The sequence below is a fragment of the Gigantopelta aegis genome, chromosome 13 (genome assembly GCF_016097555.1).
Source record: "Gigantopelta aegis isolate Gae_Host chromosome 13, Gae_host_genome, whole genome shotgun sequence".
Classification (NCBI taxonomy): domain Eukaryota; kingdom Metazoa; phylum Mollusca; class Gastropoda; order Neomphalida; family Peltospiridae; genus Gigantopelta; species Gigantopelta aegis.
This window is the reverse complement of record NC_054711.1, coordinates 8273569-8297243: the sequence shown is the minus strand read 5'-3', so window position 1 is coordinate 8297243 and position 23675 is coordinate 8273569. Positions and strand designations below refer to the sequence as shown.

The 23675-nt window shown below is 39.8% G+C and overlaps 5 non-coding genes across 5 annotated transcripts; all 5 read right to left on the bottom strand.

The window, feature by feature from the left end:
- Positions 1–2142: 2142 nt before the first annotated feature.
- Positions 2143–2224, bottom strand: Trnal-aag. The gene has a single exon. It is a non-coding gene; the product is annotated as a tRNA-Leu (tRNA).
- Positions 2225–11750: 9526 nt separating this feature from the next.
- On the bottom strand, positions 11751–11832 carry Trnal-aag. Its single transcript has one exon. It is a non-coding gene; the product is annotated as a tRNA-Leu (tRNA).
- Positions 11833–14606: 2774 nt separating this feature from the next.
- Positions 14607–14688, bottom strand: Trnal-aag. Its single transcript has one exon. It is a non-coding gene; the product is annotated as a tRNA-Leu (tRNA).
- Positions 14689–16273: 1585 nt separating this feature from the next.
- On the bottom strand, positions 16274–16355 carry Trnal-aag. The gene has a single exon. It is a non-coding gene; the product is annotated as a tRNA-Leu (tRNA).
- Positions 16356–22128: 5773 nt separating this feature from the next.
- On the bottom strand, positions 22129–22210 carry Trnal-aag. The gene has a single exon. It is a non-coding gene; the product is annotated as a tRNA-Leu (tRNA).
- Positions 22211–23675: the final 1465 nt, after the last annotated feature.

Below are 23675 nucleotides of genomic sequence, written 5' to 3'. Positions count from 1 at the left end.
TAGTTTGTATTTTTGTAGTAGACTTCGTCTGTATTTTCTACTTGGTCTGTATTTTTGTAGACTTCGTCTGTATTTTCTGTAAATCTGGTCTGTAAGTTTATATATTTGGTTTGCATTTTTTTCTAGCCTTGGTCTGCATTTTTTTCCAGACTTGGTCTGTATTGTTGTAATTCTCTAGCTCTGTAGCTTCAAACATTCAGTCTGCATTTAGTTCAGCTGACATTCATGAAACGCAAAAAAAACTAAAACCTATTGGTAAGCACAATGCCAGTGATGCGACATAAAATGTCCATAATTCTGAAGTTTTGACCTTATCAAAGGAACCACGCAATCAGCCAAAAACCATAAAACGTAAGTATTAACCAGCATCCTATTCGGTTACCGGAAGTACCTCCGCGCTTCTAGTCAAGTAGTTCGAGCTGTAAAACGTTTGAGTCATTTTATTCCAAGACGAACTACGCCATGTTAACGTAAAAAAAAAAAAAGAAGAAAAAAAAAAAGAAGTCGTTTACAGTTCCGAGCTTCGTTTACTACCGCAGCGCTGACAGTTTCAAGTGGAGGTAACTCTAATCGGGGTCTAATTCAAATCAATGAGCGAGCAATTGCCGCAATCCCATCGTTTATCTGGAAGGCTCAAGTTGATGGCGTGAAGCTAAATTCAGTCGGAAGACGTAGTTCGGATTCATCATCGGCTAATTTAACGAATACGGTCTTTCGGAGTATCATATTGAGCAAAACATGGCGGTCACAGAAAACTCCATCCGGTGGTGGTAACGGTAATTAAAGATGCAGATCTTTTAATCGATTTGGGATTAACTTCGAAAAATGGGAGATTTCGTTTACCTAATTTAAATGGTGTTTAGCGGACCATGATAGAGGCTTGCGCGACGGGACATGCGTCCTTGAATCCCCCCCCCACCCCCCCCCCCCCCCCCCCCCCCCCCCCCCCCCCCCCCCCCCCCCCCCCCCCCCCACACACACAGAGATACGGATATAAGCTTTATATTGTTTGTTTTGTTTAAAGACACCGGTCTCGGTTGTGTCGTGATTAAAGCCATCGGACACAAGGCTGGTTGGTAAAGGGTTCGCAGCCCGGTACCCCACACAGAGCGAGTTTTAACGAATCAATGGGTAGGTGTAAGACCACTACACCCTCTTCTCTCTCCCTAACCACTAACAGCTAATCCACTGTACTGGACAGACAGTCCCGATAGCTAAGGCGTGTGTCCAAGACAGCGTGCTGGAATCTACATTGGATATAAGCACGGAAATAAGTCGAAATCAAATGAATAACGGGGGTGAGGGGGCGGGGGGGGGGGGGGGGGGAGTGTCAAGACATGCTCCCATAGAAAATACATTGAAAAACAAGAAGAAAATTTGCTTGACAAATTTCACAGCCCAGTAAGTAGGCCTACCGGCTTCCATTGACGATAATTTTCAACGGCTAACATTTAATAAAGGACAGACAGCCCAAGATAGCTGAAATGTCTACCCAGGTCAGCGTGCTTGAACTTTAATTGAATATCAGCCAGTCGAAGTGAGAGTTTGCGCCACGATAGGCGTACTTGAATAGTTTTCTGACGGAAGCACGCTACAAAATCAAGCTTTTGCCATACCGTTGAAACGACGCTGCTCAGTCTACTTGCCAATCTGTTTCGGAAAGAAGGAAAGGAAGGGAAATGTTTTATTTAACGACGCACTCAACACATTTTATTTATGGCTATATGGCGTCAGAGATATGGTTAAGGACCACAAAGATATTGAGGGAGGAAACCCGCTATCGCCACTTCATGGGCTACTCTTTTCGATTAGCAAAAGGGATCTTATATATGCATCATCCCATAGGCAGGATAGCATATACCACGGCCTTTGATATACCAGTCGTGGTAAACTGGCTCGAACGAGATAGTTTTAGAAGTAGTAGAAGCCTTGAGTGGCTTTTCTTCTTCTTCCCAACCAGTGCTCCACGACTAGTATATCAAAGGCCGTGGTATGTGCTGTCCTTTCTCTGGGGGAACTGCATTAAAAATATCATGCGTTTCTAATGGAAAAATGTATCAGGGTCCCCTCTAAAATTACCAAATGTTTTACATTCAAAACCAATATGCTCTAATGGTGTAGAAAAAGAAAAGAAAAAATATTTGGCAGCGGTGGGATTCGAACCCACGCCTCCGAGGAGACTGGTGCCTTAAACCAGCGCCTTAGACCGCTCGGCCACGCTACCGTACAAAAGTTATTCCATTGTTCAGTAGCCGATGATTCCTTGCCATGTTTTATGCGAACGTTCAGATCAAGCTGTTGTAGCGCACGCCTGTCATGAGCACAGGTGTCCACTCACGCCGGCTCCTCCGTCCAGGACAAGAACGATCATTGTTTTGTCTTGTCTTATGGATTTACATACACGTTCAGAACAAGCTTTTGTAGCACACGCCTGTCATGTGTGCATGTGTTGGCTCAATCCAACTCTTCCGTCCATGACAGAGTGTGTGTGTGTGTGTTGCGGGGGAGGGGGGGGGGGGATTGGGAGAAGGCGAGACCGCACGAACTGGCAAGTGCAATGGACTACAGGCAACCTGACTGTGATGAATCAATGTGCTCTAGTGGAGTCGTTAAACAAAAACAATCTTTAACAGTAATATATGAGCTGCGCCTCCTACTACTTTTAACGCTGTCTCTCCCCTCCCACACACATTGTGGAATCTCTTCGAAAAAATTATCTGGGGCCAAAAATCGTAACTTTACGTTTACGTTTAACGTCTTATGGTTAACAGTCATACGTTTACAAAGAGACCGATAATTTATTAACAATTTATTAACATCAGATAACAAACATGAATAGGTATCTGTTTCACGCAGGAAATTACGTAATTACGATAGAGACAATCATTTCGAAATTATTGTAATTGTGTTTCCGGGAACGTGCCGACAAAATAGGTCGGCATTATAATTATATATATACTAAATAAACAATTATGTTTTCCAAGAAACAGTTTCTTTTGTAGACCTTATAAGGATTGTTTTTCAGTCGTGGATTTAGTATCCTAGTTTTACACATAGACGTAAGTTTATCATGGTTCATATAGACTGGACTCAGCGCGTGCGTGCGGTCCGACTGTAGCGTCCGCGGTTTGCGTTTTGGGCATATACACTATATACGATTGTTTCATTGCGGTCGGCTGCGTGCATTTTTGTAGATGCGCGCATAGCACACATCCAGTGTAGACGCTCTCATTGAAACTGATGCATTTCGATGTTATTTTTATTCTGACCGCACGCACGCCCCGCATCCACTCTATATGAGCCTTAACTTTAAAAACCCCAAACTAATGCGATAATTACAAACAGTACAAATAAAATGTTCGAAATGTACATAAATTATGTTTTTCTTACCATGACCGATCTTCCATACTGACATAATTTCATAATGAAATAGACACCAAGATACTCGTAAAATGTTAAGGAAATGTTTTATTTAACGACACACTCAACACATTTTATTTACGGTTATATGGCGTTGGACATATGGTTAAGGACCACACAAATATTGAGAGAGTAAACCCGCTGTCGCCACTTCATGGGCTACTCTTTTCGACCAGCAGCAAGGGATATTTTATATGCACCATCCCACAGACAGGACAGTATATACCACGGCCTTTGTTACACCAGTCGTAGTGCACTGGCTGGAACGAGCAATAGCCCAATGGGGCCACCGACGGGGATCGATCCCAAACCGACCGCGCATCAAGCGATCGCTTTACCACTGGGCTACCACTGGTAAAACGTACGACAGCTAAAAGTTACGATGTCTCGATAATTTGGCTCCAAAACGAATTAGACCGAGACTAAAGTTTAATTTATATTCCAGTCTGGTCCATTTTCGTTTTGTTTTATTACTCTTTTGAGGCTAAAACATTGCCTACAAATGTAAACAGTCATATTAAATTAATTATGTTTGATTTACTTTAGATCTGAAGCAGAATAACTGTCCATTAGGCCTACTTACATCAATCGAGAATTGATGACCATCGGAGACAGGTTGCTGTAGTCTACAACAGTCGTCATAAATCGTGTTCCAATTGCGTCTACGACCTACCGTTTTCACCCTAATGGTGCAATTTGTTGTCAATAGTTGTGTGGGCCGCCGGTGCACTTTCCAAGCTAAACTGTAACACTAATAATTACATTTCATTTTCATTTTTCATTTCAACTTATTTTTCGTGCTTATATCCAATTAAGGTTCAAGCACGCTGTCTTGGGTTATCTCAGTTATCTGAGCTCCCAGTCTGTCAAGGACAGTGGGTTAGTTGTTAGTGGTTAGTGAGAGAGAATAGGTTGTAGTGGTCTTACACCTACCCACCGAGTCGTTAAAACGTGCTCTGGGTGGGAGCCGGTACCGGGCTGCGAACCCTGTACCTACCAGCCTTATGTCTGATGGCTTAACCACGACACCACCGAGGCCGGTAATAATTGCTAATGCAGTTTGAAATGAAACATGTACCGGCGTTCTATGGGGCCGGAGGGATAGGGGGCCGCTTTGCGTATATTGTTTGTTTTATTTAACGACACCACTAGAGCACATTGATTTATTAATCATCGGCTATTGGATGTCAAACATTTTGTAATTTGTTTTTCGATATAGTTTTAGAGAGGAAACCCGCTACATTTTATTCGATAAGTAGCAAAGGATATTTTATATGTACAATCAGGACAAAACATACCACGGCCTTTGATATACCAGTCGTGGTGCACTTGCTGGAGCGAGAAATAGCCCAATGGGCTAGTCCGAATGGACGTAGAAAGAAAGCGTGCTTTGTATTGACGCAATGCGCGCCCAGCACTACCTAATCGAATGGGCCTACCGAAGGGTATCGATCCCAGACCGACCGCGCATCAAGCGAACACTTTAACACTGGGTGTCGTTAAAAGAAAACAAACTTTATTTTATTTACCACTGGGCTACGTCCCGCCCCCAAATATATATAAGTACATACAGAAATCATACAAGCATACATCTCAGAAATGACAATAGTAATAAAAGGTTCCCCTTATTTCACTTTTAGTATTACAGCTCTGGGAAATCACGAGTCTGGGAACACACACACACAAACACACACACATAGAAGCGATCAAACTGATATGAATATACAGCGTGGGTGAGACAGACAAAATAAATCTTCACGTTACAGTGCGCGATGTTCATCCATCACGAGTACAACGATATTTACTCTCCTGTCCATGAGGAACAAATGTGCTTGTCATACAAGGTTTATATGTTTATTTATCGCACGCTTTAATCTGCGGTGTTTTCCGCCCGCAAACGGAGAACCGAGATGTGTGTGTTGTGAAGAGTCATATCGTGTTTGTACGCTTTTCTCTTTCAAATGAATTAATGTTGTTTTAGGGATGAGCGAAATGTTTGGGGTTAAGTGGATGGATGGATGGATGGATGGATGGATGTATTGATGGATAGATGAGTTGATGAATATATGGATGGAGGGATAGGTGGGTGGATGGGTGGGTGGATGGATGGATGGATGGATGGATGTATTGATGGATAGATGAGTTGATGAATAGATGGACTGATGGATAGGTGGGTGGATGGATGGATGGATGGATGGATGGATGTGGATGTGGATGTGGATGTGGATGTGGATGTGGATATGGATGGATGGATGGATGGATGGATGGATGTGTGGGTGGATGGACAGACGGATGAATGGATGTGTGATGGATGGATTGATGGATAGATGAGTTGATGAATAGATGGATGGATGGATGGATGTGGATGTGGATCTGGATTTGAATCTGGATCTGGATCTGGATCTGGATCTGGATCTGGATGGATGGATGGATGGATGGATTGGGTAGGTGGATGGATGGATGGATGGATGGGTGGGTGGATGGACAGATGGATGGATGGATGTGTGATGGATGGATTGATGGATTGATGAGTTGATGAATAGATGGGTGGAGGGATAGGTGGGTGGATGGGTGGATGGGTGGATGGATGGTTAGCTGGCAAGATCGATGAATCGTTTCGGCAGAGAAGTTGTTTGATCAGGATTATAACATTATGTTATGGTGGAATTTTTTTTAATTGTGTGGTAGCCCAGCATCATATTCCGGTAACCCTAAAATATTCTTATACAGTATTATCTATGCTTTATATGTTTGTTTGTTTTTAGTGTTGTTGTTTTGTCTCCCAGTAGCCCGCCGGGCTAACGTCATGTATGAAACTGGTTGCCCGGTCATAACATCTGGTAGCCCCGGGCGTCCGGGCACGGGATTTTTTCAACCCACCATGATGATGGCATACAAGGACTCCTGAAAGCCTTCAAACGTTTTATGGTAGACACTCAGAGGCCATTTCACGATATGACGCATCATGGACTAAAATAATGTCTATCTTGCAATGCCCTATTTTGACCGTGTACATGCCTTTTCGTCTTTTTTGGTGAACATTGAACATTTTACCTATGAACATGGTGGCTGCATGTTGCACTCATGACGGGGCTCACCGGTTGGGCAGGATTTGCTCACCTCTTGCGAACACTTGATATCATCTGTTTTTACAATGATTCATGAGTGCATGCCACCACAGCTGTATATATTCAGGTACAGGAGGGATGAAACATTCTGTTACTAATCTCCTAGGGGAGTGGCGATCCTCCTAAAGGAAGCAATCAAGACTTTGCATAACATCCGTTCGACTCTGTCTTACAAGTGCAGATATACGATTTTTATCACGTAATACAGTTTTGTCGTGTTCAGATTTGTGATCAACTAATTTCAGTTTTGCCAATCTAAGAAGTCACACACAAAAAAACGTAAATTATTTCCCTTTGCCTCTGTCTTCGAAACGCCAACTAGACGTTTAATAAAAAGCCACAATTACATTAAACTGCCCGTTCTCATAAAAGTCCATACGCCCGTATCGGAATTGTCCATCCTAATCCGCAATTAAAGATCATTTCCATTCCGGACAAAAAGAAAAACAAACACCAAACCTTTCCCCCGCGACCAGTGTCAACACGTGGTTTGCGGAGGAGTATTTCGTTCCCGTCCGCCCAATCTCACAATTTAGACGGAGCGTCACGTTTCGCTTTGTTAAACGAACGGAGAAAAGCGAAATCCGGTGCATGAGATCATGTTCGTTTAGCGTTTCAGCGTTCCGCGTGCCGATTACCCCGTCTCATATTCTGGAATCAGCTCTTTCAATCCGAGTAATCATTTAACAAGACTTTTCCCATTAATAGATACGATTCCTGATTCTGCGATTGCCGAAATACGCGACATTCCGTATTACGGTAATATTTTGGGATTAGATGCTGATGGTCCCGTACGCTTCATTGCGGGGGTTTGCGGTAAACCATCGGTGCATCGGGCCTTATACATTGGTTGTTTGGTACACGTTCGAGGTATTTAGGAGGTTGGCGTCTGATTTTATTTATATTGGCCACCCCCGCTCAAGAAGTTAATTTCTTTAGATCCAAGATTACGTTTTTCTCAGTAAGAAATTCAATATTGTTGGTTATGCTTTTGGAGAAGTGGTCGTGACTTTCGTGGAATGTTTTACAAAAGGTTTTATTCGTTTTTTTTGTTGTTGTTGTTGTCCAATATCGTGTGGTTCTTTCTATGTTTGAAAATGGTTGCATTACTCTATATATAGTTGGTATTCAAAACTTGTGGCACCATGTTTCAATAATTTTTCAACCGAAACAGAACAACAAATGAACACACAAACCAAAGATGTATAACCTACCGTACTCATTAAATCCCGATTGAAGTACTTGCGTCATTATTAACAAACTAAATCGTCCAACAACAACCTTCAAAACTTTCCCCGCCATTTTAAATTTGCTAAACATAGATGGAAGCAATTCGCCCTGCACATTAAGAAAAAATATTGGCTTAACGTGCGCCATGCACTACTATAGAACCGTATTAATTAATCCCCAAAATTATAACTAAATAAAAGTTGGTCCTAAATAATTTATAGAATTATATTATATTGGCACACACACACACAGTTTAAAAGGATGGGGATTCTAACTTCGATATTCCACCCCCAATACTAAACTATATCGATATTTGGGACCTTCAGTGAAAATTGTAGGCCCATTGGTCAAATGATGTTAAAATAATAACAGATTCAAAATTGTAAGTAAAAAATGCGACGCGAAGGGCTAAGTGTCCTCCAAACTCCGTATCTCTACTGAATATTTAATTGTCATTACTTTATGTATATTTGGATAATTGCCAGTGAAAATTGTAGGCCCATAGGACAAATATTGTTAAAATAGAACCAGATTTAAAATTGTAAGACAAAAGATACTACACCAATAGCTAAGTGCCCCTCTACCCCCCCCCCCAAAAAAACCCCCCCCCCCCCCCCAAAAAAAAAACCCGATAACACTACTGAATATTGAACCGTCATTACTATATGGATATTTGGATAATTGCCAATACAAATGATAGGCCCATAGGACAAATAGTGTTTAAACAACAACAGATTAGTTGATAAAAAAAAAAAAGAAAAAAAAAAAAGAGAAGAAAATGCGACGCCAAAAGCTATGTGAAATTCTATCTACTTTTCTGTACTTGAAAAGGTGGTCAATGTGTCCACCATCTTGTTCGTAGACTGCCCTCAAATGTTTGGGGGGGGGGGGGGGGGGGGGTTCTATGAGGAAATAAATGTTCTGATTTCTTGCCATTTCTCTCTTATTTTGTCTTCTAGTTCATTCTCCGTGAATACAGTCGTGCCCGTAGTCTAGATTAGTAAGAAGAATTTGGCGTCGCGTTTTCAGCAGGGTTATCAGAGTGTTTATCGGGGTGGTTGCTTTTATGTGTGTGTGTGGGGGGGGGGGGGGGGGAGTTACGTGGCACACGATATATAATTAAAATCAATATGAAGAAAGGAAGGAAGGAAATGTTTTATGTAACGACGCACTCAACACATTTTATTTACGGTTATAAAAATATTTAAATGTCGGACATATGGTTAAGGACCACACAGATATTGAGGGAGGAAACCCGCTGTCGCAACTTCATGGGTTACTCTACTCTTTTCGATTAGCAGCAAGAGATTTTTTATATGCACCATCCCATAGATAGGATAGCACATACCACGGCCTTTGATGTACCAGTCGTGATGCACTGGCTGGAGCAAGAAATAGCGCAATGGGCCCACTGACGGGGAACAATCCCAAACCAACCACGAATCAAGTGAACGCTTTACCACTGGGCAAAATTAAGACGAACACCAAGAGAATCTAAATTGTATACACTTACAAAAATTCACATTCACATAATTATGTTTTATTTAACGACACTTCTTGAGCGCGTTGGTTTATTAATCATCGGCTATCGGATGTCAAACGTGGTAATTTTAACATACAGTCTTAGAGGAAACTCGCTACATTTTTTCCATTAGTAGCAAGAGGTATTTTATATGCACCACCCCACAGACAGGATAATACATACCACGGCATTTGATATACCAGTCGTGGTGCACTAGCTGGAACGAGAAATAGCTCAATGGGCCACCCACCGACGGAGATCGATCCCAAACTGACCGCGCATCTTGCGAGCGATTTACCAGTGGGCTACGCCACGACCCTTAATTCGTGTAAGATATATTTTTGTTTATATTAATGATAATATCAAAACAGATTTCATTAAAAAAGACCCAACAAAGCACTTCATAAAACTTTATTACATTTTTAAAACGAAAACAATAGTTAGCCTACTCGTCCTTGGGTGGGTGGGTGGGTGGATGGGTGTTATAACAAAAATAAATTTTAATTATGACACAACTGACAAATCGAAATTCTCAGTCGGTGATTATTGGAGGCAATATTGCATATCTATAACTGAGTTAAACAGCCGCTTCAAAGTCTTGACTAACGTGTTTGTCCGCCGTCAGCTCAAAATAACGATATTAGATGTTGCCGTATGTGGTCAACGTAAACGTTCAATTCAATTTGCTGATACGCTTTCTCGTCCATGTCCCATTGAGCTCTCTCTGCAATGCAGGCAGGGTGTGGGGGTTCTTCAGTCTGTATCAACCAGCTGCATACTGGGTGTGCACTGGTTTGACGCTTGGGGGGGGGGGGGGGGGGGGGGGGGGGGGGGGGCGAGGCGAGACGTAGCCAAGTGGTAAAGCGCTCGCTTGATGCGCGGTCGGTTTGGGATCGATCCCCGTCAGTGGGCCCATTTGGGCTATTTCTCGCTCCAGCCAGTGCACCATGACTGGTATTCCAAAGGCCGTAGTATATGCTATCCTGTCTATGGGATGGTGCATATAAAAGATCCCTTGCTGCTATTCGAAAAGAGTAGCCCATGAAGTGGCGACAGCGGGTTTCCTCTCTCAATATATGAGAGGTCCTAACCATATGGCCAACGCCGTAAAATGTGTTGAGTGCGTCGTTAAATAAAACATTCCCTTCCTTCCTATTGGGTGTTTGCGTTGAATTTGATTGAAGCTCACGACTGGTATATCAAAGGCCGTGGTATGTGCTATCCTGTCTGTGGAATAGTGCATATAAAAGATCCCTTGCTACTGATGGGAAAGTGTAGCGGGTTTCCTCTCTATGACTGTATCAAAATGGACATGTGTTTGGCATCCAATAGCCGATGATTAATAAATCAATGTGCTCTAGTGGTGTTGTTAAACAAAACAAACTTTATTTGATTGAGCCTAGCCATTTAACACTTTTTAATATCCGATATGTGTTTCAAATTTGTTTCAATGGCTATCATTCCAGACTTGTAGAGTCTGGGAGAAGGAGGCCTGTCCCCCCCCCCCCCCCCCCCCCCAACCCCCTCCACTTGAAGACAAAAATGTACGGTTTGTTTGTCCTTCACTATATAAATAAGGTTTAAAATGTGGCTTATGCTCCCCCTTACTATAGAGACTATCCCTAGCACTAGAGACTGTGCCCCCTCCAGATATCGTCCCTACAGGCCTGCATTCAGCATTTGATTAATTATGCACGTGCTTTTTGTGCAAATCCAGATTCCTGAACAGGCCTGTGAAACGATTGATTGATTGTAACTTCTATCGAGTGAGTGACCGGCCACGGTGGCATCGTGGTTAGGCCATCGATCTACAGACTGGCAGGTACTGGGTTCGGATCCTAGTCGAGGCATGGGATTTTTAATCCAGATACCGACTCTGAGTGAGTGATCCGCAAGGCTCAATGGGTAAGTGTAAACCACTTTCACCGACCAGTGATCCATAACTGGTTCAGCAAAGGCCATGGTTTGTGCTATCCTGCCTGTGGGAAGCGCAAATAAAAGATCCCATGTAGTGGCGACAGCGGGTTTCCTCTCAAAATCTGTGTGGTCCTTAACCATATGTCTGACGCCATATAACCGTAAATAAAATGTGTTGAGTGCGTCGTTAAATATTTTTTTTTATTTTTTTTCATCTAGTGATTTTATGAATTCAAAAAATACTGTGGTGGCACACAACTTCCAGCGACATAATTTAGAAATGTTTTTACGACAATATTATATATTTTTAAGCGTTTTGTCAATGTGAAGATATAATATTTTGTATATGTGTGTTGCTATCGGATTCCTTTGGTGGCATACAACTGCCATCGACATAACGACGTAATTGAGGGTTAAAGTTTGGGTTAGTTCCCGATGATTATTAAACTAATGTGCTTTAGTGGTATCGTTAAACAAAACAAACTTTATGATTTTAGCATAAAAATTAATTCCAAAGATGAAGAAAAAATATTTGGCAGCGGTGGGATTCGAACCCACGCCTCCGAGGAGACTGGTGCCTTAAACCAGCGCCTTAGACCGCTCGGCCACGCTACCACATCATTCTATTGTCTTTGTTATCACAAAGACTGAACACGACGGTCTACAGATCTATATAGATAAGGAAGACATTTGTGTTGTTTAACGACACTTCTAGAGCACGTTGATTTATTAATCATCGGCTACTGGATTTCAAACATATGGTCATTTTGACTCAGTCATAGAGAGGAAACCCACTACATTTTTCCATTAGTATCAAGTGATCTTTTATATACCCCATCCCACAGACAGGATAGCACATACCTCGGCCTTTGATATACCAGCCGTGGTACACTGGCTGGAACGAGAAATAGCCCAATGGGCCCACTGACGGGGGTCGATTCTAGACTGACCGCGCAGACTGGTGTCTGTGGGATGGTGCATATAAAAGATCCCTTGCTGCTAATCGAAAAGAGTAGCCAATGAAGTGACGACAGCGGGTTTCCTCTCTCACTATCTGTGTGGTCCTTAACCATAATATGTCCTTAACAATATAACCGTAAATAAAATGTGTTGAGTGAGTCGTTAAATAAAACATTTCCTTTCTTTCCTTTCAAGGACTGAATTTTAATAATAATTAAAAACATAATGTTAAAACTTGATTTAGAACAACCAAAGGCACCCACCCATATATAGTAACATAATCAAATGTAAAGTTTATCTTGTATTTGTGCAATAATAAAAGGAACATATTAGACTAACTCAGAGTTGATTTAATTATGCTCCGGACAATTGGGCCAAGCTCTTTTGGACTTAAAGGGACAGTCCTGAGTTTGCTACATGTTTTAAGATGTTATTGACTAGCAGAGATTTTTTAACGATTATAATTACATATCAAATATATTTTCTGCATATAATATTAGTGGCTGTACATTAAACGTGTTTCTGATCGTTCTGATATTTGTATTAGGTTAAATTTCATTTTATTTCCTAAAATATATCTTTTTTCGTACGTACAAAATTATTTGAAGAAAAAATCCAGTTTGGGCTTCTTACAAATATTAAGACTACCAGAAACACATTGAATATACAAACGCTGATATTCTAAACAAGAAAATATATTTAATATGTAAGTTTAATCGTAGAAATATTTTATTAGTCGGAAACATATTACAATGCAGCAAACTCAGGAAAGTCCCTTTTAAAGTTTTTCACATTGACATTTCAAACACGCATTTATCGTAACCAATATAACATTGTGGTTTTACCTTCTTATTTGAAATTGGGGGAGGTAGTAATTGAAAAATTGAGGGGCGGAACGTAGCCCAGTGGAAAAGCGCTCACTTGATGCGCGGTCGGTCTTGGATCCCTTGCTGCTAATCGAAAAGAGTAGCCCATGAAGTGGCGACAGCGGGTTTCCTCTCCCAATATCTGTGTGGTCCTTAAGCATATGTCTGACGCCATATAACCGTAAATAAAAATGAGTTGAGTGCGTCGTTAAATAAAACATTTCCTTCCTTCCTTCCATATAACCGTTTATACAATGTGTTGACTGCGTCGTTAAATAAAACATTTCCTTCCTTCCTTCCATATAACCGTTTATACAATGTGTTGACTGCGTCGTTAAATAAAACATTTCCTTCCTTCCTTCCATATAACCGTTTATACAATGTGTTGACTGCGTCGTTAAATAAAACATTTCCTTCCTTCCTTCCATATAACCGTTTATACAATGTGTTGACTGCGTCGTTAAATAAAACACTTCGTCGTGAATTTTACTGAGCCCAACGACTGGTATATTAAAGGCCGTGGTATAAAACATTTCCTTCCTTCCTTAGATATAACCGTTTATACAATGTGTTGACTGCGTCGTTAATGGGAAACATTTCCTTCCTTCCTCTATGACTGTGTCAAAATGACCATATGTTTGACATCCATTGGGTGTTTGCGTTGAATTTTACTGAGCCCAACGACTGGTATATCAAAGGCCGTGGTATGTACTATTTTGTCTGTGGAATGGTGCATATAAACGATCTCTTGCTGCTAATGGGAATATGTAACGGGTTTCCTCTCTATGACTGTGTCAAAATGACCATATGTTTGACATCCAATAGCCGATGATTAATAAATCAATGTACTCTAGTTGTTTTGTTAAACAAAGCAAACTTTATTTGATTGAGTCTAGCCATTTAACACTTTTTAATATCATTAAAATCATTAACTCCCCCTTGAGGGCAAAAATATACTGTTTGTTTGTCCTTTACTATATAAATAAGGTTTAAAATGTATGGTTTGTTTGTCCTTCACTATATAAATAAGGTTTAAAATGTGGATTGTGCTCCCCCTTACTACAGAGACTATCCCTTGCACTAGAGACTGTGCCCACTCAAGATATGCCCCTACAGGCCTGCATTCAGCATTTGATTCAGTAGGAAACGCTTGTATACGTCAATTTAATTATGCACGTGCTTTTTGTGCAAAACCAGATTCCTGAACTGGCCCGTGAAACGATTGATTGATTGTATCGCTTCTGTTGGGTGATTTTATGAATTCAAAGAATACTGTGGTGGCACACAACTTCCAGCGACATAATTTAGAAATGTTTTTACGACAATATTATATATTTTTAAGCGTTTTGCCAATGTGAAGATATAATATTTTGTATATGTGTGTTGCTATCGGATTCCTTTGGTGGCATACAACTGCCATCGACATAACGACGTAATTGAGGGTTAAAGTTTGGGTTAGTTCCCGATGATTATTAAACTAATGTGCTTTAGTGGTATCGTTAAACAAAACAAACGTTATGATTTTAGCATAAACATTAATTCCAAAGATGAAGAAAAAATATTTGGCAGCGGTGGGATTCGAACCCACGCCTCCGAGGAGACTGGTGCCTTAAACCAGCGCCTTAGACCGCTCGGCCACGCTACCACATCATTCTATTGTCTTTGTTATCACAAAGACTGAACACGACGGTCTACAGATCTATATAGATAAGGAAGACGTTTGTGTTGTTTAACGACACTTCTAGAGCACGTTGATTTATTAATCATCGGCTACTGGATTTTAAACATATTATGGTAATTTTGACTCAGTCATAGAAAGGAAACCCGTTACATTTTTCCATTAGCATGAAGTGATCTTTTATATACACCATCCCACAGACAGGATAGCACATACCACGGCCTTTGATATGCCAGTCGTGGCGCACTGGCTGGAACGAGAAATAGCTCAATGGGCCCACCGACGGGGATCGATCCTAGACTGACGGCACATCAGGCGTGCACTTTACCACTGGGCTACGTCTCGCCCCATATAGATAAGGAACCGGTTGTTCAAAGATTGCATAGCTCAACCACGGTCTACCTCCCTGTCATGGACAAAACTCTGTGACAAAGTAGCCCAGTGGTAAAGCGTTCGCTTGATGCGCGATTGGTTTGGGATCGATCCCCGTTGGTGGACCCATTGGGCTATTTCTCGTTCCAGCCAGTGTTCCACAACTGGTGTCTGTAGGATGATGCATATAAAAGATTCCTTGCTGTTAATCGAAAAAGAGTTGCCCATGAAGTGGCGACAGCGTGTTTCCTGTCTCATTATCTGTGTGGTCCTTAACCATATAACAGTAAATAAAATGTGTTGAGTGCGTTGTTAAATAAAATATTTCCATTCTTTCCTTTCAAGGACTGAATTTTAATAATAATTTAAAACATACTGTTAAAACTTGATTTAGAACAACCAAAGGCACCCATATATAGTAACATAATCAAATGTAAAGTTTATCTTGTATTTGTGCAATAATAAAAAGAAAATATTAGACTAACTCAGAGTTCTATGCTTCGGACAACTGGACCAAGCTCTTTTTGACTTAAAGTTTTTCACATTGACATTTCAAACTCGCATTTATCGTAACCAATATAACATTGTGGTTTTACCTTCTTATTTGAAATTGAGGGAGGTATTAATTGAAAAATTGAGGGGCGGGACGTAGCCAAGTGGAAAAGCGCTCGCTTGATGCGCAGTCCCTTGCACTAGAGACTGTGACCCCTCCAGATATCGTCCCTACGGGCCTGCATTCAGCATTTGATTCAACATGTAGGAAACACTTGTATACTTCAGTTTAATTATGCACGTGCTTTTTGTGCAAAACCAGATTCCTCAACCGTCCCGTGAAATGATTGATTGATTGTATCGCTTCTTATCGGTGATTTTATGAATTCAAAGAATACTGTGGTGGCACACAACTTCCAGCGACATAATTTAGAAATGTTTTTACGACAATATTATATATTTTTAAGTGTTTTGTCAATGTGAAGATATAATATTTTGTATATGTGTGTTGCTATCGGATTCCTTTGGTGGCATACAACTGCCATCGACATAACGGCGTAATTGGGGGTTAAAGTTTGGGTTAGTTGCCGATGATTATTAAACTAATGTGCTTTAGTGGTATCGTTAAACAAAACAAACTTTATGATTTTAGCATAAAAATTAATTCCAAAGATGAAGAAAAAATATTTGGCAGCGGTGGGATTCGAACCCACGCCTCCGAGGAGACTGGTGCCTTAAACCAGCGCCTTAGACCGCTCGGCCACGCTACCACATCATTCTATTGTCTTTGTTATCACAGCGGGTCAGGTCACGTCTGAGAATTTAAAGGAAGGGATAATTAAGGCATTTGGCCTGGTGTGCATAGTCAACGATATATAATGCACATTATTGCTCAATATCAACAAGTATAATCGTATAGTTAATTAATAAAACGGTTAAATGTGACGGCTATTATATATAACGGGCGCAGACATTTTGTACCATTCCAGTGAATACGCCCTCTGGTGAGCTGGTGGTTAAGTAATACCTAACGTGTCTTAGAACTGAAGAAACAAAACATACCTAATTTTTGCGGATGAATCGCAATGTACTGAAATAATAATCGGAGTGTTTTTTTGGTTAATTGGTCTTTTCTTTCCTGTACCTGTGGTTCCTGACTGGCAGGTGTATATTTAGACGGTCCCCAGATACTGTGTCTAGACACACTAAAACAATGTGCCTTTTTTAAATTAAAATCACAGGGTATTGTGTGATAACCGCGCGAACACCGGTCAAATCGTAATGGACATTATCAGCCGTCCTGCTTTATTACTGTAAGTAATTCTGTAAAACACTTGATTAAGTAGACTTTCCCCTCTAAAATCACAAAACTGACCAATTACGTAGTCCCAAAGAAAAGAAAATTATCACTTGGGTATCGTGAGTGGTCGTTTTTGCTCGAACGTATCCTACCAATAGGCCTAATAATATGTTTTTTCTTTGGTTTTTTAAAAAGAGAAAAATACTATAACTCCATTTCGTTCTATTGATGCAAATTGAAATATATTTATTTAAATAGTTTATTATACTATCAAGTCATTTATGTTGTTTACAAGTCAGGTTGATGAAAGCGAAGCGCGTTGTCGTAAATTAGAGCGTTTGTTTACACTATGCATAGTGGAGTTGGACGGAGCGTACGTCACTTCTCCCCAAGCTATACCACCGGAAAACGAAACAAAATGGCTGCCCCCATTTAGCAGGAATAATCATGGGTTTTTTTTTTTTATTAACTCTAAAATTACGCGTTTTTCATTTGTTAAAGTGTCAGTATGTGTTGGTGGTCCGGGTATGCATCTCTTCAACACATAAGGCTCTTGTTTGAGTTGACTGTCCCTTTAACGTGCACGTTCAGAACAAGCTGTTGTAGCGCACGCCTGTCCTGGACGCAAGTGTCGGCCTCAGCCGGCTTTTCCGTCCAGGACAGAAAAGGGGTGGGGCGGGGGGACCGCCTGCACTGGCAGGTGCAAGGTAGTGCCGGCAGTCCGACCGGGGTCGGTAACTGGCGGAGGGTGGTTTAGGAATTTTTGAGTCCCGGAGGATGAAACCAAAGAGAAATGGTGCGCATTTTTGAGAAGGAAATTAGGCGCAGTTTTTTTAACGGTCCGCCAGTTGTTCAAAGGTTACTTAGCGTCACCACTGGTTAGCTCTCTGTCATGGATAGAAATGTTAAGTTAAGCCAGCGACGAGGAAAGACGTAGTATCATGCGCTTTCGACAACTACGGGAAACTGTAGAGTACCACATCGCTTACACCGGGTCACGGGCAACAGTGACTTTGGTGTACGGCGACGCGGTCCGTGCGAAGACGAAACGTGCGCCAGGGGCGGCACGGGGGGAGGTGGGGGGGGGGGGGGGGACAAAGCATGCGGCACAACCTAGTAGCCTATGTGGCGACAGCGGGTTTCCTCTAAAAAACAGTGTCAGAATGACCATATGTTTGACGCCCAATAGCCTATAAGATAAAAAATAATTGTGCTCTAGTGGCGTCGTTAAATAAAACAAACTTTACTTTCATTGGAAAATCCAATATGGCAAAAATCCGAGATGGTGTTATAAAATTCAATATGACGGACAAAAATAAGGATACTAGTGTTTTGAAATAATTAGTATATGTTGTGCGTAGTTATATAAAACACATCTTTCTTTCGTTTCTTTTTTTTTCTTTTTTTTGGTGGGTATGTTTTAAACCATGCGCAGTCGGTTCTGGATCGATCCCCGTCGGTGGGCCCATTGGGCTATTTCTCGCTCCAGCAAATGCCCCACGACTGGTACATCAAAAACCGTGGTATATGTTATGCTGTCTGTGGGATGGTGCATATAAAAAGATCCCTTGCTGCTAATCGAAAAGAGTAGCCCAAGAAGTGACGACAGCAGGTTTACTCTCTCAATATCTGTATGGTCCTTAACCATAATAGGTCTGACGCCATATAACCGTAAATAAAATGTGTTGAGTGCGTCGTTAAATAAAACATTTCCTTCCTTCATTGCTTTCTGTATTTACGGAGTCGTCTCAGGATACTGTTTTCTTTTATTCTGTCTTTTTTTTAATATTCTTGTTCCAGTCCACACCAGTGCCCCATACAGGTCCGTAGCCAGGCCACGCTACCGTCTTGTTCTATTGTCTTTATTATCACAAAGACCGGACACAGTGTCTCTGTATTGAGCTCCCCTGCGCGTGCTGTAACCTCACCGTGGTGCAGGGGTGTAACATTCTCTTTGAGAATGGCCAATACAGCACAAATTGAAGTTTAGAGTAAAAGTCAGTATCTATCTGTGATATTTGAATTTGTATTTTTGCACAGTTCTTTACACTGTTTTTATTTATATCTTGAATTTTTCTATTGATGTTGATCATCACCGTATTTGTTTCCATTACCATAGTTTGACACCCAATAGCCGATGTATTTTTCGTGCTGGGGTGTCGTTAAACATTCATTCATTCTGTATAGAGCTGGGGGCAACACGTAGGCCAGCTTGCAAAGCGCTTGCCCGATGCGCTGTCGGTCTAGGATCGATCCCCATTGGTGGGCCCATTGCACTATTTCTCGTCCCAACCAGTGCGTCACGATATCAAAGGCAGTCCTGTCTTTGGGATGGTGCATATAAAATATCCCTTGCTGCTAAAGAAAAAATGTAGCGCGTATGGTTTATGGTGAGGCTAGGTGCGAATTGTGGTGATGGTAGGAACCACACAAAGGTGACCTTTAAAGGACATTTAGGGTCAAACTAGGGAAAATTAGTTCCAAAGATGAAAAAAAAATATTTGTCAGCGGTGGGATTCGAACCCACGCCTCCGAGGAGACTGGTGCCTTAAACCAGCGCCTTTTTTTATCTTTTTATTCAAAAACTCAATATTGCACATGTATATAAAATTTACAAATAAAAATAAGAAAAAGATTCACACATATCCACACACGTACTCTCACATAGAACCACCCCACCCACACACACACACACACACACACACACACACACACACACACAAGCCTACGCAAAAATTAAAAGAAAATTGAGGGATATCGATCTTACAAGCTAATGTTAATTTTTTTAAGATATATACTAAATATAAATATCAGTTTTCAAGTGGGTATTTAAAAACTAATTCATCATTATTTAGATCAAGAAATATATTATTTTTAATATATTTATTAATAAATGCAGGAAATCTATTTTTAAAGCGATATTGATTTAAAAGTAGTTAGAAGTACTGTCTCATATATTGCTTAAAAAACTTAACAATATTAACATTTACCCCCCTTGATTCCGCTATTAAACGTCTCTTGAAAACTGATATTCTGTATATTGAGAGCAAAGCATTGATAAATTCATTTGAGCAGGTTTGTATTTTAAAATAACACCCGAAAAGCAAATTTTTTAAAAATATTTCTAAAGAAAAACCAGTATCCTTAAACATATAAATACATAATTCATAAAAAATAAAAAATAAATCATAAAGTTCATCACAATACAAAAATAAATAACACATATCTTCTTCTTCTTTAAAACAAACAGGACATTGGCTAGATGATACTTTGCCATATTTAAATAATTTAGAGTATGTGAAAATAATGTTATGAGCAATTTTAAAATCCAAGTCAACAAATTCCGAAGTCTTATCACAGTAATGTATACTTTTCTAAACTGGCCTCCAATCTATAACAAAACCCAAATCATGCCATTTTTCTAAACAAGAAGGTAATTTAAAATTTTGTGAAATTAGTAAGGAATATATTAATTTAACATTAAATTTACTTACATTTATTGTTTCATTATTATTAATCAAGAACAAATCTTTATCTTGTGACGAATTTTTAATATTATTTAAAATAAGTCGTTTCCATTCACCAGGAAGCGAGTTCAGAATTATATAATAAGCAGTAGAAATTTCTGCTGCCAACATATCAGGATATTTTCCTTTAATAATTTCGACAATTGCAGATACCGGTAAAAATCCCGGTATAACTTCATATGCCATATCAGCCACCGTTATAATACCACTTTTAATAAAAGAATTAAAACATAATAATTTATTTTTGTAATTAATAAATGGATTATGAAATATTGGCTGATATAATATTTGATCTAAATCTAAGGGGAAAATGCGTTCACGCTTTGAAATGTTGTCCCATGCCAACAAAACCTCAGCATAAAAAGGGTTAATGTTAGCCAAAGCAGGTTCATCAAAAACTATATTAAAAATATTAAAAGACAAGTTCATATTCATGTATTTAGCAAGAAATTCAGACATTGTATGTTTCCAAACAGAACTGAAATCATTATTAAAATATTTCTTTAATAATTTAATACGAAAAGCAATTTTCTTTAAAGAGATATCTTGAATATTAAGCCCACCTGAACTTTTATTCCCAATAATAGTCGAATATTTTATTAATGGAATTTTATCATCCCACATAAACTTACAAAACAACTTCTGAATTTCTTGTTCAACCCACCTAGGAACATGAATTGCACTAATTATATACCATAATCTAGAAGTTAATAAGGTATTCCACACTGTCGCTTTACCATTTAAAATAAGTTTTCTTTGTTTCCACATGTTAATCAATGATTAAATTTTTTAATTTTTATTTTCAATTTAATCTTTCGCACAATGCTTTATTTGGACCTAAATAAATGCCAAGAATTTGGACACAATCTTTATTAACAGCAACAGGAATGTTAAATGACAAATATTTCTCCGCGGCTTTACCAAGACAAAGTACTTCTGATTTTTCAATATTTACCTTTGCACCCGTAGCAAGACAAAAATAATTGACAGTGCGAAAAACCACCTCAACAGACTGAGCATCTTGTACAGTGATAGTAGTATCATCAGCATGTTGAAACAATAAAGAATTAAATTCATTATTCAATTTTATTCTATTAATTTGTTGCTGACTTTTTAACAGTGTCTCTGTATAGAGCTCCCCTGCGCGTGCTGTAACCTCACCGTGGTGCAGGGGTGTAACATTCTCTTTGAGAATGGCCAATACAGCACAAATTGAAGTTTAGAGTAAAAGTCAGTATCTATCTGTGATATTTGAATTTGTATTTTTGCACAGTTCTTTACACTGTTTTTATTTATATATTGAATTTTTCTATTGATGTTGATCATCACCTTATTTGTTTCCATTACCATAGTTTGACACCCAATAGCCGATGTATTTTTCGTGCTGGGGTGTCGTTAAACATTCATTCATTCTATATAGAGCTGGTGGCAAAGCGCTTGCCCGATGCGCTGTCGGTCTAGGATCGATCCCCATTGGTGGGCCCATTGCACTATTTCTCGTCCCAACCAGTGCGTCACGATATCAAAGGCAGTCCTGTCTTTGGGATGGTGCATATAAAATATCCCTTGCTGCTAAAGAAAAAATGTAGCGCGTATGGTTTATGGTGAGGCTAGGTGCGAATTGTGGTGATGGTAGGAACCACACAAAGGTGACCTTTAAAGGACATTTAGGGTCAAATTAGGGAAAATTAGTTCCAAAGATGAAAAAAAAATATTTGGCAGCGGTGGGATTCGAACCCACGCCTCCGAAGAGACTGGTGCCTTAAACCAGCGCCTTAGACCGCTCGGCCACGCTACCATGGTGATCTATTGTCTTTATCATCACAAAGACCGAATACATGCCTGTCTGTAGATCTAAAGATAAGTTCTTTTTGACCTTAAAGTTATCTTTAGGGATTGCACTGACATTTCAAACTCGCATTTATCGTGAAATTGTGGATTTATCTATTCACATTGAATGCACATTAAATACAACCCGCTGGTTATTTGAAAAGGAAACTGGTGAATTTGCATGTAATTGGCATGCATAATTAATAATGTTTACAGGCTATTAAAATATATTATTATTTAAATTTTAAACCCACACTAACTAGAATAATACATATTTTAAAACCACACACACACACACAAACACACACAAACAAACAGAATAAGAGAGAGGAGAGAGAGAGAGAGAGAGAGAGAGAGAGAGAGAGAGAGAGAGAGAGAGAGAGATGTCGTTAAACAAACATTCCTTTCCTTTCCTCCCTCACTCTCGACCAAGTGTCAAAATAACCATATGTTAGACACCAAATAGCCGTAGTTTAAAATGTGCTGAGGTGTTGTTAAACAAACATTCCTTTCCTTTCCTCTCTCACTCTCGACCAAGCGTCAAAATAACCATATGTTAGACACCAAATAGCCATAGTTTAAAATGTGCTGAAAAGTCGTTAAACAAACATTCCTTTCCTTTCTTCTCACTCATGACCAAGTGTCAAAATAACCATATGTTAGACACCAAATAGCTCCAGTTTAAAATGTGCTGACGTGTCGTTAAACAAACATTCCTTTCCTTTTCTCTGTCTCGACCAAGTGTCAAAATAACCATATGTTAGACACCAAATAGCTAGTTTAAAATGTGCTGAGTTTAAAATGTGCTGATGTGCTGGTGTCGTTAAACAAACATTCCTTTCCTTTTCTCTCTCTCGACCAAGTGTCAAAATAACCATATGTTAGACACCAAATAGCCGTAGTTTAAAATGTGCTGACGTGTCGTTAAACAAACATTCCTTTCCTTTTCTCTCTCTCGACCAAGTGTCAAAATAACCATATGTTAGACACCAAATAGCTCTAGTTTAAAATGTGCTGACGTGTCGTTAAACAAACATTCCTTTCCTTTCCTCTCTCTCTCTCGACCAAGCGTCAAAATAACCATATGTTAGACACCAAATAGCCGTAGTTTAAAATGTGCTGACGTGTCGTTAAACAAACATTCCTTTCCTTTTCTCTCTCTCGACCAAGTGTCAAAATAACCATATGTTAGACACCAAATAGCCGTAGTTTAAAATGTGCTGACGTGTCGTTAAACAAACATTCCTTTCCTTTTCTCTCTCTCGACCAAGTGTCAAAATAACCATATGTTAGACACCAAATAGCCGTAGTTTAAAATGTGCTGACGTGTCGTTAAACAAACATTCCTTTCCTTTCTCTCTCTCGACCAAGTGTCACTCTCGACTGAGTGTGTAAACAAACATTCCTTTCCTTTTCCTCTCTCACAAGTGTTC